The sequence below is a fragment of the Schistocerca piceifrons genome, chromosome 2 (genome assembly GCF_021461385.2).
Source record: "Schistocerca piceifrons isolate TAMUIC-IGC-003096 chromosome 2, iqSchPice1.1, whole genome shotgun sequence".
Classification (NCBI taxonomy): Eukaryota; Metazoa; Arthropoda; class Insecta; order Orthoptera; family Acrididae; genus Schistocerca; species Schistocerca piceifrons.
Window position 1 is genome coordinate 577,016,126 of NC_060139.1, and position 14,137 is coordinate 577,030,262.

General features: G+C 41.1%; 1 protein-coding gene across 1 annotated transcript in view; it reads left to right on the forward strand.

The window, feature by feature from the left end:
* The window catches only part of LOC124777774 (serine-protein kinase ATM-like), a 470,606-nt gene that overhangs the window by 297,987 nt on the left and 158,482 nt on the right, over window positions 1–14,137 (forward strand). The gene's annotated exons all lie outside the window — the stretch shown is intronic.

Here is a 14,137-nt window from a genome sequence, read left to right on the forward strand (position 1 = left end):
CCCCACGCTCAATGCAAGTCCTCCAGCACTTACAAAGTGCATAAATTCCTTTAGAAAAAAATTCTTTTGGTAGTCCGCGCAACCACTCGTGCACCGCATGGCATATCTCTTCATCAGAACGGAACTTCTCTTCTCACATTGCATCTTTGAGTGGTCCAAACATATGGAAATCACTTGGGGCAATGTCTGTTGAGTATGGTGGTTGAGGAAGACACTCAAAATGCAGGTCGGTGATTGTTTCAATGCCATACGGGCATTGTGGGGCCTTGCATTGTAATGTTGCAAAAGGACACCTGCTGACAGCAGTCCGCGTCGCTTTGATTTGATTGCAGGCCGCAGATGATTTTTTAGAAGATCTGTGTATGATGCACTGGTGACAGTGGTCCCTCTATGCATGAAATGCTCTGAAATGATACATTTTTCGTCCCAAAAGAGAGTCAGCTTAACCTTCCCTGCTGATGGTTCTGTTCAAACTTCTTTGGGTTTGGTGATGAGGAATGGCGCCATTCCTTGCTCGCTCGCTCTGTTTCCGGTTGGTGGAAGTGAAACCAGGTTTCGTCCCCAGTAACAATTCTTGCAAGGAAGCCATCACCTTCTCGTTAAAATCATGGAAGAAGTTCTTCGCAAGCGTCAACATGTTGTTCTCTCATTTCAGGAGTCAGCTGCCGTGGTACCCATCTTGCAGACACTTTGTGAAACTGGAGCACATCATGCATAATGTGGTGTGCTTACCCCTGACTAATCTGATAACATGCTGCAGTGTCATTCAGTGTCACCTGGCGGTTATCCTTCACTGTGGCTTCGACTGCTGCAATGTTCTGTTGAGTCACAACTCGTTGTGCCTGACCTGGACGAGGAGCATCTTCCACTGAAGTCACACCATTTGCGAACTTCCTACTCCATTCATAGACTTGCTGCTGTGACAGACATGCATCACCGTACTGAACCTTCATTCATCGATGAATTTCAATAGGTTTCACAACTTCACTATGCAAAAACTGAATAACAGAACGCTGTTCTTCCCTGGTGCAAGTCGCAAGTGGGGTGGCCATCTTTATACTGATACTGTGACAGTATGTGTGCATCTGCACTATGCTGCCACCTACAGGCCATTCTGCACGCTGTTTGTAGCACTAGCACGCCTATGGTACCTACTTACAAGAAAGGCAAAGAAAAGTGGGACATCAGTCAGAGCAGAAAAAAAACAGTATCTTGACAGTTTTGTCACTGATTTGGGGAGGAGGGGAGAGGGACATTCATGTGATCTGGGTGCTTTCATTAGGATATCAGTCAAGCTGCTTTCATTTCACAGAAAGTAGAAAATTCCCACTGATAGATTCAAGCTGTGGAAAACATGTCAGTTAGCTGTTGCAGGAAGTATTACAGTGGATCTTTGATTTTGTGTTCTCCGATTTTATGTTTTTCATAATTCTACGCCGTAAATTCATAGTCTCTGTGAAAAACTCATAAGGTCAATGCTGAAAATTCCCAGATTTTACATTTCTTCCTAGTAAGTGTTACCTCGATTCGAAGTTCTTACTCAGCGTCTCACTTGACTTCATCCTGTTTTCTTCCTATTGACTTTTAATGTGACTAAACGAGTTGTAAGTGACACACAAGACTGATCGTTTTCAAAATTGGTGGTGGTGAAGTTAAGGGAATATTTTAGGCTGTTGTGGAGAGGGGAGACGAGAGAGTAAATGGTGAATAAAGCACAATCGGTGTTGCCAACACAATGGAAGAATAAGACAGTCGATGCAAAGTGTTCCAGACCGAGCCAGTACATGACGAAGCGGCTCAATCACCACCTTTTCTTGTGCCACTTATAACTCAATCTTACCTTTTTTCATGAATTTCCGATGTTCTGCATACAGCATCAGTATCAATTGTAAACATTTCAAATTCAAACTGAGTCTTGAAGAGTATTCTTGGTCATAACCGAGGAAACGCCGCCTATTTCCGGCTAGTGAACTCTTTGGCTGGTGACTCAAGTCACCCAACAGTCAGTGCAGCCACCACACCGCACTAACACACATAAAATGAGGTCATATACTGGATGTGAGGAGAGGGAGTGCAGATAGGGGTGAAAGCATTTTGTGAAGTTCTGATAATATATTTTTCGTGCAGATGATGTGCTATGAGAGAGATGTCACATGGAAATAGAACAAGGGTTTTGTGATAGCTTTCATGTTCAAATCTGACACAATAAAACTGCAACAAATACATACACTCCTCATGTATATACTTTCACCACACACAGTAGATTGTAAAGATTGGCAACAGTGGTAGAGGGCATGAAGTAAAACTGTAGCACCAGAGATTTCTTTCAGATTTACATTTTACACAGTGTACAGAAATTCACTGAGCAGACTTCTAATAAGGTTGTAACGTCAACTAGGGAAGTAAACTCATTATTTCATGTCTGTGTTTCTCTCATCAAGCCTAAAATAACACTTTAACATATTTAGCATATGAAGTGTGGCTTTTAAGAAAAGTATTAAAAAATAACAGCAATAGTGACGAAGTTTGTCATTAAGCAGATGTCTGCATTTATGCTCATGGTTTAACCACCTAGCTGCTGTGATGTTTTTCCTTTAATTCAACATGTTCATCAATTTTTGCTTTTTTCTGGGTGAGCACAAAGGATGATCTCTCAAAAATGTGTGTTTTGAAGTATAATTTGTGGTTGTAACATGCTGGAAAATAGACTGATTACCTTGTCCCAGATACCAATTTCAATTTTTTGATGAGTTTTCACTTTGTGTTACACATTTGTGATTTTTTAAGAACTGATGGAATTCATTACCACAAATTATTGTATAAACATTGTATTGTACATTTAATTTCCTTCACTTACACAGAGTGCAGAGGATTGCAATTTTTAATCATATATGCCAATGACATGTGTTTTTGCTTGTATTTTGGGGGTTTTAACATTTTCCTCAATTGTGCATTTTTCTCAGTTTTGTGGTTTTTTAAGTCTGGACCACATAAGAATGTAAAATAGGGGTTTGACTGTAAGTTTCAGATGCCAGGTCACAGACATTTCAGGTGAAAAGCACAAATCAGCCCGGTGGAAGAGGACTTCAAAACTCAGTGTAAGAATTTTTCAGATGAGGATCTTATTGTGCTAGTTGGTGGGAGAGTGCTACAGTGCTGAGAATAGACTGGTAACAATTGTTACAACAGTGAATCATACAAATGTTGATTTTGTTTCTGTTTTGAGGAATTATGTTTGACCCTATTGGACATTATAGGAGTTGGATCAGTATGGAGTGACTGAGATTGTCATTTACTGGGAATGACGTAACATTAGTTGCTGTTGACATTACTGTCAGGTGGAATGTTGCTAGCTATGGCATAAATCATTAAAAGGAAGAGGGTGGGACGTTTACTAGGGTGATAGCAGAATACTTGATGGAGGAGTCTGCTGATCAAGATAGTACCTCTGTAGTCTCTGGTGTGAATGCAGCTCCTTTCTTTGCTAAAATAATAGTTCAAATTGTTGATATTAAAGGAGGTTAATATAACTGAAAATTTAAAGTTTGATACTTGCTAGTATAAAATGAGTTAGTTTCTTACATGAAATTATTATAGTGCTAAAAGTAAAATTTATGAATTTTGTTTTTGTTTAAATGAACTGTGGCCTACATCTACATCCATACTCCGCAAGCCACCTGACGGTGTGTGGCGGAGGGTACCTTGAGTACCTCTATCGTTTCTCCCTTCTATTCCAGTCTCGTATTGTTCGTGGAAAGAAGGATTGTCGGTATGCCTCTGTGTGGGCTCTGATCTCTCTGATTTTATCCTCATGGTCTCTTCGCGAGGTATACGTAGGAGGGAGCAATATACTGCTTGACTCTTCGGTGAAGGTATGTTCTTGAAACTTTAACAAAAGCCCGTATTGAGCTACTGAGCGTCTCTCCTGCAGAGTCTTCCACTGGAGTTTATCTATCATCTCCGTAACGCTTTCGCGATTACTAAATGATCCTGTAACGAAGCACGCTGCTCTTCGTTGGATCTTCTCTATCTCTTCTATCAACCCTATCTGGTACGGATCCCACACTGCTGAGCAGTAGTCAAGCAGTGGGTGAACAAGCGTACTGTAACCTACTTCCTTTGTTTTCGGATTGCATTTCCTTAGGATTCTTCCAATGAATCTCAGTCTGGCATCTGCTTTACCGACGATCAACTTTATATGATCATTCCATTTTAAATCACTCCTAATGCGTACTCCCAGATAATTTATGGAATTAACTGCTTCCAGTTGCTGATCTGCTATTTTGTAGCTAAATGATAAGGGATCTATCTTTCTAAGTATTCACAGCACATTACACTTGTCTACATTGAGATTCAATTGCCATTCCCTGCACCATGCGTCAATTCGCTGCAGATCCTCCTGCATTTCAGTACAATTTTCCGTTGTTACAACCTCTCGATACACCACAGCATCATCTGCAAAAAGCCTCAGTGAACTTCCGATGTCATCCACCAGGTCATTTATGTATATTGTGAATAGCAACGGTCCTATGACACTCCCCTGTGGCACACCTGAAATCACTCTTACTTCAGAAGACTTCTCTCCATTGAGAATGACATGCTGCATTCTGTTATCTAGGAATTCCTCAATCCAATCACACAATTGGTCTGATAGTCCATATGCTCTTACTTTGTTCATTAAACGACTGTGGAGAACTGTATCGAACGCCTTGCGGAAGTCAAGAAACACGGCATCTACCTGTGAACCCGTGTCTATGGCCCTCTGAGTCTTGTGGACAAATAGCGCAAGCTGGGTTTCACACAATCGTCTTTTTCGAAACCCATGCTGATTCCTACAGAGTAGATTTCTAGTCTCCAGAAAAGTCATTATACTTGAACATAATACGTGTTCCAAAATTCTACAACTGGTCAACGTTAGAGATATAGGTGTATAGTTCTGCACATCTGTTCGATGTCCCTTCTTGAAAACGGGGATGACCTGTGCCCTTTTTCAATCCTTTGGAACGCTACGCTCTTCTAGAGACCTACGGTACACCGCTGCAAGAAGGGGGGGGGGGGGGGGGGGCAAGTTCCTTCGCGTACTATGTGTAAAATCGAACTGGTATCCCATCAGGTCCAGAGGCCTTTCCTCTTTTGAGCGATTTTAATTGTTTCTCTATCCCTCTGTCGTCTATTTCGATATCTACCATTTTGTTATGTGTGCTACAATCTAGAGACGGAACTACAGTGCAGTCTTCCTCTGTGAAACAACTTTGGAAAAAGACATTTAGTATTTCGGCCTTTAGTCTGTCATCCTCTGTTTCAGTACCATTTTGGTCACAGAGTGTCTGGACATTTTGTTTTGATCCACCTACCGCTTTGACATAAGACCAAAATTTCTTAGGATTTTCTGCCAAGTCAGTACATAGAACTTTACTTTCGAATTCATTGAACACCTCTCGCATAGCCCTCCTCACGCTACATTTTGCTTCGCGTAATTTTTGTTTGCCTGCAAGGCTTTGGCTATGTTTATGTTTGCTGTGAAGTTCCCTTTGCTTCCGCAGCAGTTTTCTAACTCGGTTGTTGTACCACGGTGGCTCTTTTCCATCTCTTATGATCTTGCTTGGCACATACTCATCTAACGCATAATGTACGATGGTTTTGAACTTTGTCCATTGATCCTCAACACTATCTGTACTTCAGACAAAACTTTTGTGTTGAGCCATCAGGTACCCTGAAATTGCTAAACAGAAAAATCTTCCTACCCTTTTTAATATTTCTATTTATGGCTGAAATCATCGGTGCCGTAACCGCTTTATGATCGCTGATTCCCTGTTCTGCGTTAACTGTTTCAAATAGTTCGGGTCTGTTTGTCACCAGAAGGTCTAATATGTTATTGCCACGAGTCGGTTCTCTGTTTAACTGCTCAAGGTAGTTTTCAGATAAAGCACTTAATAAAATTTCACTCGATTCTTTGTCCCTGCCACCCGTTTGAACATTTGAGTCTCCCAGTCTATATCCGGCAAATTAAAATCTCCACCCAGAACTATAACATGGTGGGGAAATCTACTCGAAATATTTTCCAAATTATCCTTCAGGTGCTCAGCCACAACAGCTGCTGAACCAGGGGACCTATAGAGACATCCAATTACCATGTCTGAGCCTGCTTTAACCGTGACCTTCACCCAAATCATTTCACATTTTGGATCTCCGTCAATTTCCTTCGATACTATTGCACTTCTTATCGCTATAAACACGCCTCCCACTTCACTGTCCAGCCTGTCTCTGCGGTATACATTCCAACCTGAGTTTAGGATTTCATTACTGTTTACGTCTGGTTTCAGCCAACTTTCTGTCCCTAGTACTATATGGGCGTTGTGACCGTTTATTAATGAGAGCAGTTCTGGGACCTTTCTATAGACGCTCCTGCAGTTTACTATTAGCACATTAATATTGTTATTCCCTGTTGCATTTTGCCTACTCCTACCTTGCCGCGTCTCAGGAGGCATCTTGTCAGGCCTAGGGAGGGAATTCTCTAACCTAAAAAAACCCCATGTGCACTCCACACGTACTCTGCTACCCTTGTAGCCACTTCCGGTGTGTAGTGCACGCCTGACCTATTCAGGGGGACCCTACATTTCTCCACCCGATAGCGGAGGTCGAGAAATTTGCACCCCAGACCTCCGCAGAATCGTCTGAGCTTCTGGTTTAAGCCTTCCACTTGGCTCCAAGCCAGAGGACCGCGATCGGTTCTGGGAACGATGCTACAAATAGTTAGCTCTGATTCCACCCTGCGAGCGAGGCTTTCTGCCTTCACCAATTCCGCCAACCGCCTGTACGAACTGAGGATGACCTCTGAACCCAGACGGCAGGAGTCATTGGTGCTGACATGAGCAACAATTTGCAGTCGGGTGCACCCAGTGCTCTCTATTGCCGCCGGTAGGACCTCCTCCACATCTCGGATGAGACCCCCCGGCAAGCAGACAGAGTGAACACGGGCCTTCTTCCCCGACCTTTCCGCTATTTCCCTAAGGGGCTCCATCACCCGCCTAACGTTGGAGCTCCCAATAACTAGTAAACCCCTCCCCCCGTGTGCCTGCTCGGACCTTGCTGAAGGAGCAGCCACATGTCCACTCACAGGCAGAGCGGGCGATGCCACACAGCCAGCCTCCACATTGACCCTCTGCCTCGTGCGCCGCGAATGCCGCTGAACCCGCCACTCCACTTGGGGAGAGGGTGGCCCAACCGCGCCCGGTACCCGCGAAGATGTCTCAACAGCAGGGACAGTGGGTGAAGCATGTAACACCTGGGGTGTACCTTGCGATGCACCAGACGCCCCACTGCCACTACAGTCCGAGGCAGCAGCCTGAAGACGGCTGACCGTGGCCATCAACATGCTCAGCTGTTCGCGAACAGTGGCCAGCTCCTCCTGCGTCCGTACACAGCAGTCACACATCCTATCCATCCTAAGGAATCAATTTACTGAAGAGAGTTAATCAACTTTTAACTAGACTGCTAATTCACTAAAGGTGGCTGTTTATTGACTAAACTGTGGTTGCTAGCCATTTCTTGTAGAAAACAATGAAAATAGCACTACCTGTCTCTGGTCTACAAATCATATGGATAAGCCTTTCAGAACTCAGGGTATCCACTGAAATAAGAATTTCTTTATTTATTTTATTTTACTTGTCCAGGACTTTGATATACAAAATAATTAAAATGCAACATGATAAATAAAAGTACTGTACAGTAATACAAGATACTGACAGTAATAACAAAATACTGCAAGACATTTATGGTTTTCTATTAAATTGACCTCAGTTCCAGAATCCTGCGGTTTTGATGGCCTTGCCACTTGCTGCATAAAGATCTTCCGTAGTGCAAGGATCAGGCAGGTAGACCAGGAGATGTGTGTCATGAAGGTTGCCACACTCACATAATTCCTCCTCATTGCCCTCATTGGTGTAGCCTCAATTCCTGAGGCTCACCTTGCGCCTTGATACTCCTGTCCTCATCGGTCTAGAGCTTTCCATGTCACATATGGCAGATGAAAGCCTATGGCAGGTTCGTCTTTGATGTTCTTCCTGTGCCTTACAGTTAATGAATCTCGCCATAGCTCTGTTTGACACGTTCCGGGTACTGAGGGAATTGGTGATGTGTGCGTGAAGCTCCTTCTTGACCTCGACCTTGACCTTTCTGCTTCATGTCTGAACAGGTGGTGCCTGGGGTCGATTTCCTTCTTGTTTTTTCTCAATACCTGCAGCTGTTCTTCTGAAGATGTCAGGTGGCGCTATACCCATAATTTGATAGATTTTGGTGACAGGAGTTGATCCTAAGTGACCAGTCACAATGTGTCCAATCTCATTCAGTGCCTTATCCACCTGTTTAGCTTGTGTGGATTTGCGCCAGACTGTGCTGCATATTCTGCTGCAGAGAAGCATAGTGCCAGGGCAGATTTATGGAGTACATTAGGCTGTGATCCCCAGGTGGTGGAAGGAAGTTTGTGTGTGATGTTGCTCTGAGCAGATATTTTCAGCCTGGGTTGTTGGCAACGATCTTTGAACATGAGGTTACTGTCCAACTTAACTGTCAGTTATTTTGGAGTATCATAGTGACATACTTGTTACTCTCTCCACGTAATACTTAACTTCCTCCTGGCTTCCTGGTTTCTCAGATGAAAGGCACAGACCTGCTTCTTTTTGGCATTTGGCTTCAGGTGGTTATCATCGTAATACGTGCCGATACCCTCGAGGGCTGCTGTCAGTTTCGTCTCCACTCCTCCAAAGATTTTGCCTTGAACTGCAGTTGCTGTGTCATCTGCATAGGTAACTATCCTTGTTTGAGGGTTGATTGGTTGGTCATTAATGTAGATGATGCACAGCATTGGTGCCAGTACACAGCCTGGAGGGAGACCATTCTTCAAGGTCCCGCATCGGGTCTTCCTGTTACTTAGACTGACAAAAAACCTCCAGTTTTGCAGCAAACACTGAATGACTTATGTTAGGTGGTAGTCTTTTGTAAATGAATATAACTTTATAATCAATTTCTTGTGGTTGACAGTGTCATGTACTGCTGAAAGATTTCATGCTTGAGATATGGAATATGAAACAATCAGGTGTACCCTGGACAATGTTAGGAGGAACCCTAGCAGCAGATCCTTCCACCACCAAGAGTAAGATCAAGAAATAAGAATGCTGAATTCAGGTGAACGTAGCTTTGCACTCAGTCATTATTAAGAAGATACGAACAAAGAGGTATTGTCAGCCTCATTCGGAAGGGATACATACATTTAAAAAATTAATATTCTAAAGATTTACTGTGATAGGCATTTTGAAGCTAAACTGATGTAAATTTGTGGAAAACTGACAGTAAATGTCATTAATATAGAGGCCTAATGCTGCTAATTTTGAGTAACTAGATGCATTATTAAGTCTCATGAACTCTGAATTGATTGAAACAATAACTAGAAGTGATTACAATTTAAATGGTGTAGACAATACAGATGTAGAACCACATTAAAACAGTTGTCATTTCATGTATTATAACTCCCCTACTCTATCTATATTTGAGAATATATGTTTAAGTGCTCCCTCCCTGTCATAGGGTACAGTCTTGAGCCACAGCTTCCGAGTTACATTCATCGTGGTTCTTAAAACAACAAAGCTGGGAAAATCAACATGACAATGAGAGGCATAGCAGTTCAGGAATTTTGGAACTTATATATAGACACAAATCCAAAAAGACTGCACATAACATATGACATATACCAAAAAAATGATTGTCATTTTTAAAGTAAGAACCAATTGGTAATGGAGTAAGAGAAATTTTATTTATGAATGTAACTTAAATCACAAATGACAATATCCAATTTTTTTCACTTTTCGGCATAGTTACATGAACATTTAAACATTTGTCAAGTCATGACACCAGCTTTTGGACTGCATCAAAGAACTTACCTCCTGACTGTTAAACCAGTTAGTAACTGTTCCTTTCAACATGTCATCATTTTCCAAGTGCTTTCCATCAAGAAATCGCTTCAGTTTTGGAAACAGATGATAGTCTGATGATGCTAAGTCAGGGCTGTGTGGGGTATCATTCAGTAATTCCCAATGAAACTTGTCCAGTTGTGTCTTCGTTCTTGCTGCAGTGTGAGGCCAAATATTTTTGTTAAGCAGGATGATGCTGCAAGAGAACAGTCCCTGCCAGCAATTTTGAATAGTGCACCTAAGCTTTTTTAATGTTTCACTTGGCAAAAAGCGTGTCAGAGGAATGCCTTTCCAGTCCGTGTATAATGTTGTCTCTTGTATTTCATGTTTTTTTTTTTTTTTTTTTTTTTTTTTTCAGAGAGTTTAAATGATGCCACTCACGGAATGTTTGAATGATGCCATTCACTGCATTGACATTTATTCTCTGAAGTGTAGTGCGAAATCCACGTTTCATCACTGGTCACTGTGTGACCCACGAGCTCATCACTATTTTTATGATGGCGCCCCAAACCGGACAAAAAATATGCCATTCACTTTGTTTTATGTTGTTCTGCCAACATTTTTGGCACCAATCTCGCACACATTTTTTGTTGCGAAGTTTGTCAGTAACAGTAGGATAAACTACTCATCTTGAAACTTGCGGAATTTCTGAGGCAGCGTGTCAGTAGTAAAATGCCTGTTTTGACGAATTGCCTCATCAACTTTTTGTGTCACGGCTTCATTCATGACAGTAGGCCGTCCAGATTGTTCTCCATCATGAACAGTTGTCCTTCCTTCATTAAACAGCCTACACCATTTACACACGTTTTCATCATTCATTACACCTGCATCATAAACTTCAGCAAGCTGCCAGTGAATTTCAGCAGGACAAACTTGTTTTGGATTTAAAAACTGATTGACATGGCAATAAACGAAGCAGTATAACTATACAACCAACACCAGCAGAGACGTGAAATGTAATGGTGACATAGTGAGAAACTAGCCGAGCGTGGCAGACTGTGAATGGATGTCGCGTGGCAGGATGCCTGGACGCAGTACGCTATCGGTTCTTACTTTAAAAATGACCCTAGTAGTATATCCTTCAATTTAGTCAAAATCTATTTTAAAAACTATTAACATAAAAAATTAGCCTGTTGTAATAGATTAAATCTATCGAAGCACTTAGTGCAAATGACATCAGAATGCCATCTAAAACTAAGAGACGACTCACTTGACATTAAATCATTGTTGTTGTGGTCTTTAGTCCAGAGACTGTTTTGATGCAGCTCTCCATGTTACTCTATCCTGTGCAAGCTTCATCATCTCCAAGTACCTACTTCAACCTACATCCTTCGAAATCTGCTTAGTGTATTCATGTCTTGGTCTCCCTCTATGATTTTTACCCTCCACGCTGCCCTCTAATACTAAATTGGCAATCCCTTGATGCCTCATAACATGTCCTAAATGATTACAAGATTAAACTGCACAAAAAAATTATTGTAAAATCTTAGGCGAGGTCATCATAGCATTGAACTATATGTTCCTCAAAGAACAAAATGAGATAAGAACTTTGCAAAACATAGTAAACAGTAATATAAAAGTAGCCCATGTTAGTATAAAGGAAATGCAGTGAAATTACGGAAATGAAGACCAGAAAAACTACAGTGGAAAATAAATTTATGGAAGATGTTGAAAGTGACCCCTGCAACATCTGTCACAATTGTGCCTATTCAGGTAAACCTGGTGCGAAGTTCGGATATCGATGGCAGCAACATCACAACTAATGTTGTCTTTCAGTGTGTGGATTTGTTACATGGACCTTGCTCTTCAAGTGGCCTCATAGGAAAAGAATCACATATTGTTACATCCGGCAAACATGGTAGTTGTAAGTGGTTGCTGAGAGTTCCTTCCTCATTCAACATGGACTTGTTCCAGGGATCCCTTATCTTGTTGGAAGAAGTAGTATTGTATTTCCTATTCAGCGAGTTGAACACAAAATGTATCAAAAATTTCCATATATGCACCCATGTTGAAGGTAGAGTCAAAAAATATCAGTCCAGTGATCTGCTACACCACACCAAACACTGATTTTTTTTCATCGTGGAGTGCTGACACACAGTGTTCCGGTGCCCGTTGCCCAGTATCTCACATTCTGTGAATTCACATGACTGGAAAGATGAAACCATGCTTCATCACTCGTGATGTAATGGAAAGGATCTAACAGACCATTGTTGATGTTATTCAAAAGCCACATGCACTAATCTACACATAACTGCTGCACAACCATCACACGGTATGGCTTCAAATTAATCCGCTGGCAACTCCTCCTACTTATATGCACCTGTTGGGCCAATTTATGTGTAGATTTGTTTGGACCCTGAATAATTCTTCAGCACATGTCTGCAATAAGTTACAGTGTGTGAACTGAAGGAATTCCTTGTCATTTTAAATTTTGCACAGATCTGTAGATGCACCAGTTTTTATACAGACTATGTATTGTTCTCTGTGGTGGTACTCTTCTGTCTGGATACTTGACCCCGAAAATTTTGCAAGTTTCCTGAATCAAATATATTTTCACATATGCTTCCCCAATTTAAATTCTTTCTTCTATCATAAAAGTTATTTTGCAAGCCACAAAGAGAAATGTGTAACATCGCTGATGAAGTGAACTGAAATGCTGACAGAAGAATGCTAACAATTGATTATTGCATAAAACTGTCCATTGTTGTAGCTGTTTATCAATTTCAGAAGTTGAAATATTTGTTCGTGTCCAAAGAGGTGGTCGGCTACTTTCTACTGCACTGCTCCAGTTGATCTGTGAAATGAGAACCTTTTTTTAATGTATGTAGTAATTGATAACAAATAGGCCCAAGTCAAGCGCATGTCTGATAATTTAGTATTGATCAATTTGTTAAAGTATTGCCTAATTGAGTGTTCCAAAGGAAGTGAGATGAAATCGAACAAGATCCCAAAAATCTGACGAGAGCTTAATTATCAGACACCATTAACATGAGCTTCATAATATTTTAGGTACTTATGTTTCGAATCTCTTTGTGGACAGATAGGCTTAAATAATGTTATTGTCAATAATAAGGAAATTCTGTTTATGCAGTAGTTGTCAGCATTTCTGAGCAAGTTTCGTGTTACAGAATTTTCTAACATTGGTACAGAAATACACTCAGTGACAAAAAAGTTTGATTTTCAAATCCTCCATGATGGAAGATACACTAGAACAAATAAATTGAAAATTATAACAGAAATTACTGGTTGGAATAGCACACAAAAAGGAAAGGCAACCGCACATCTATAGTGAACTGATGTGCAGAACGTAGATAGAACAATCTAATGAGCTCATGCTCTTTCTCTAGTAAAAATATAAACATTCTCTCTCTCTCTCTCTCTCTCTCTCTCTCTCTCTCTCTCTCACACACACACACACACACACACACACACACACACACTCTTTCGAGTAAGTTACTGTCAGCACTGTTTTCTATTATGGATTTCTATGCTCTGCACATCAGTCCACTATAGGTGAGTGGTTGCCTTTCCTTTATTTGCCATAAATTAAAAAACTATGAGGAATATGTTGTCGCTTTTCAGTGTTTAATTTTTTTATGTGAATGCCACAAAACGAATTTGAGATATCGCACAATACCAAATCCAACTCATAAAGATCCCATGACCATCATTGTGTTTCCCGCTTTCCTAGTATTTACCCTGTCTGGCGCTTTTGTGTTTTGGCAAGATTATTCTTTATTTAACACTGCTGCTGGATATTCTGTTTGCTACCACCATCATCAGTTAACCTAATGGAGGGAAGTAGTGTACACCATTGGTCTGTGAAATGTGTAAACATTGTCCTCTGTGTTACTGCATTTTAATTACTTGATAATTATATTTTCTGAGGCGGTGATGAGAGACCAGCCCAGACAAACATGGGAAGCCACCCAAAAAACAGTACTCAGTTTTGCCGCTGTAACAAACAGTTGTTAATCTGCTTTGTGGATTCAGTCTGGGCCTGGCTCCCCTCCCTGACTCATAATCTAGTGCACTGTACAATGAGCTGTGTTAGGTCATGCCCATTGGCACATGTAACTGATGTAAATAAAGAATAATTAGTGCTAAATGTTGTTACTTATTCAGTTTCTTCATTTATTTCTTCAGTCATATTTCACTCTGAGTTATGATAC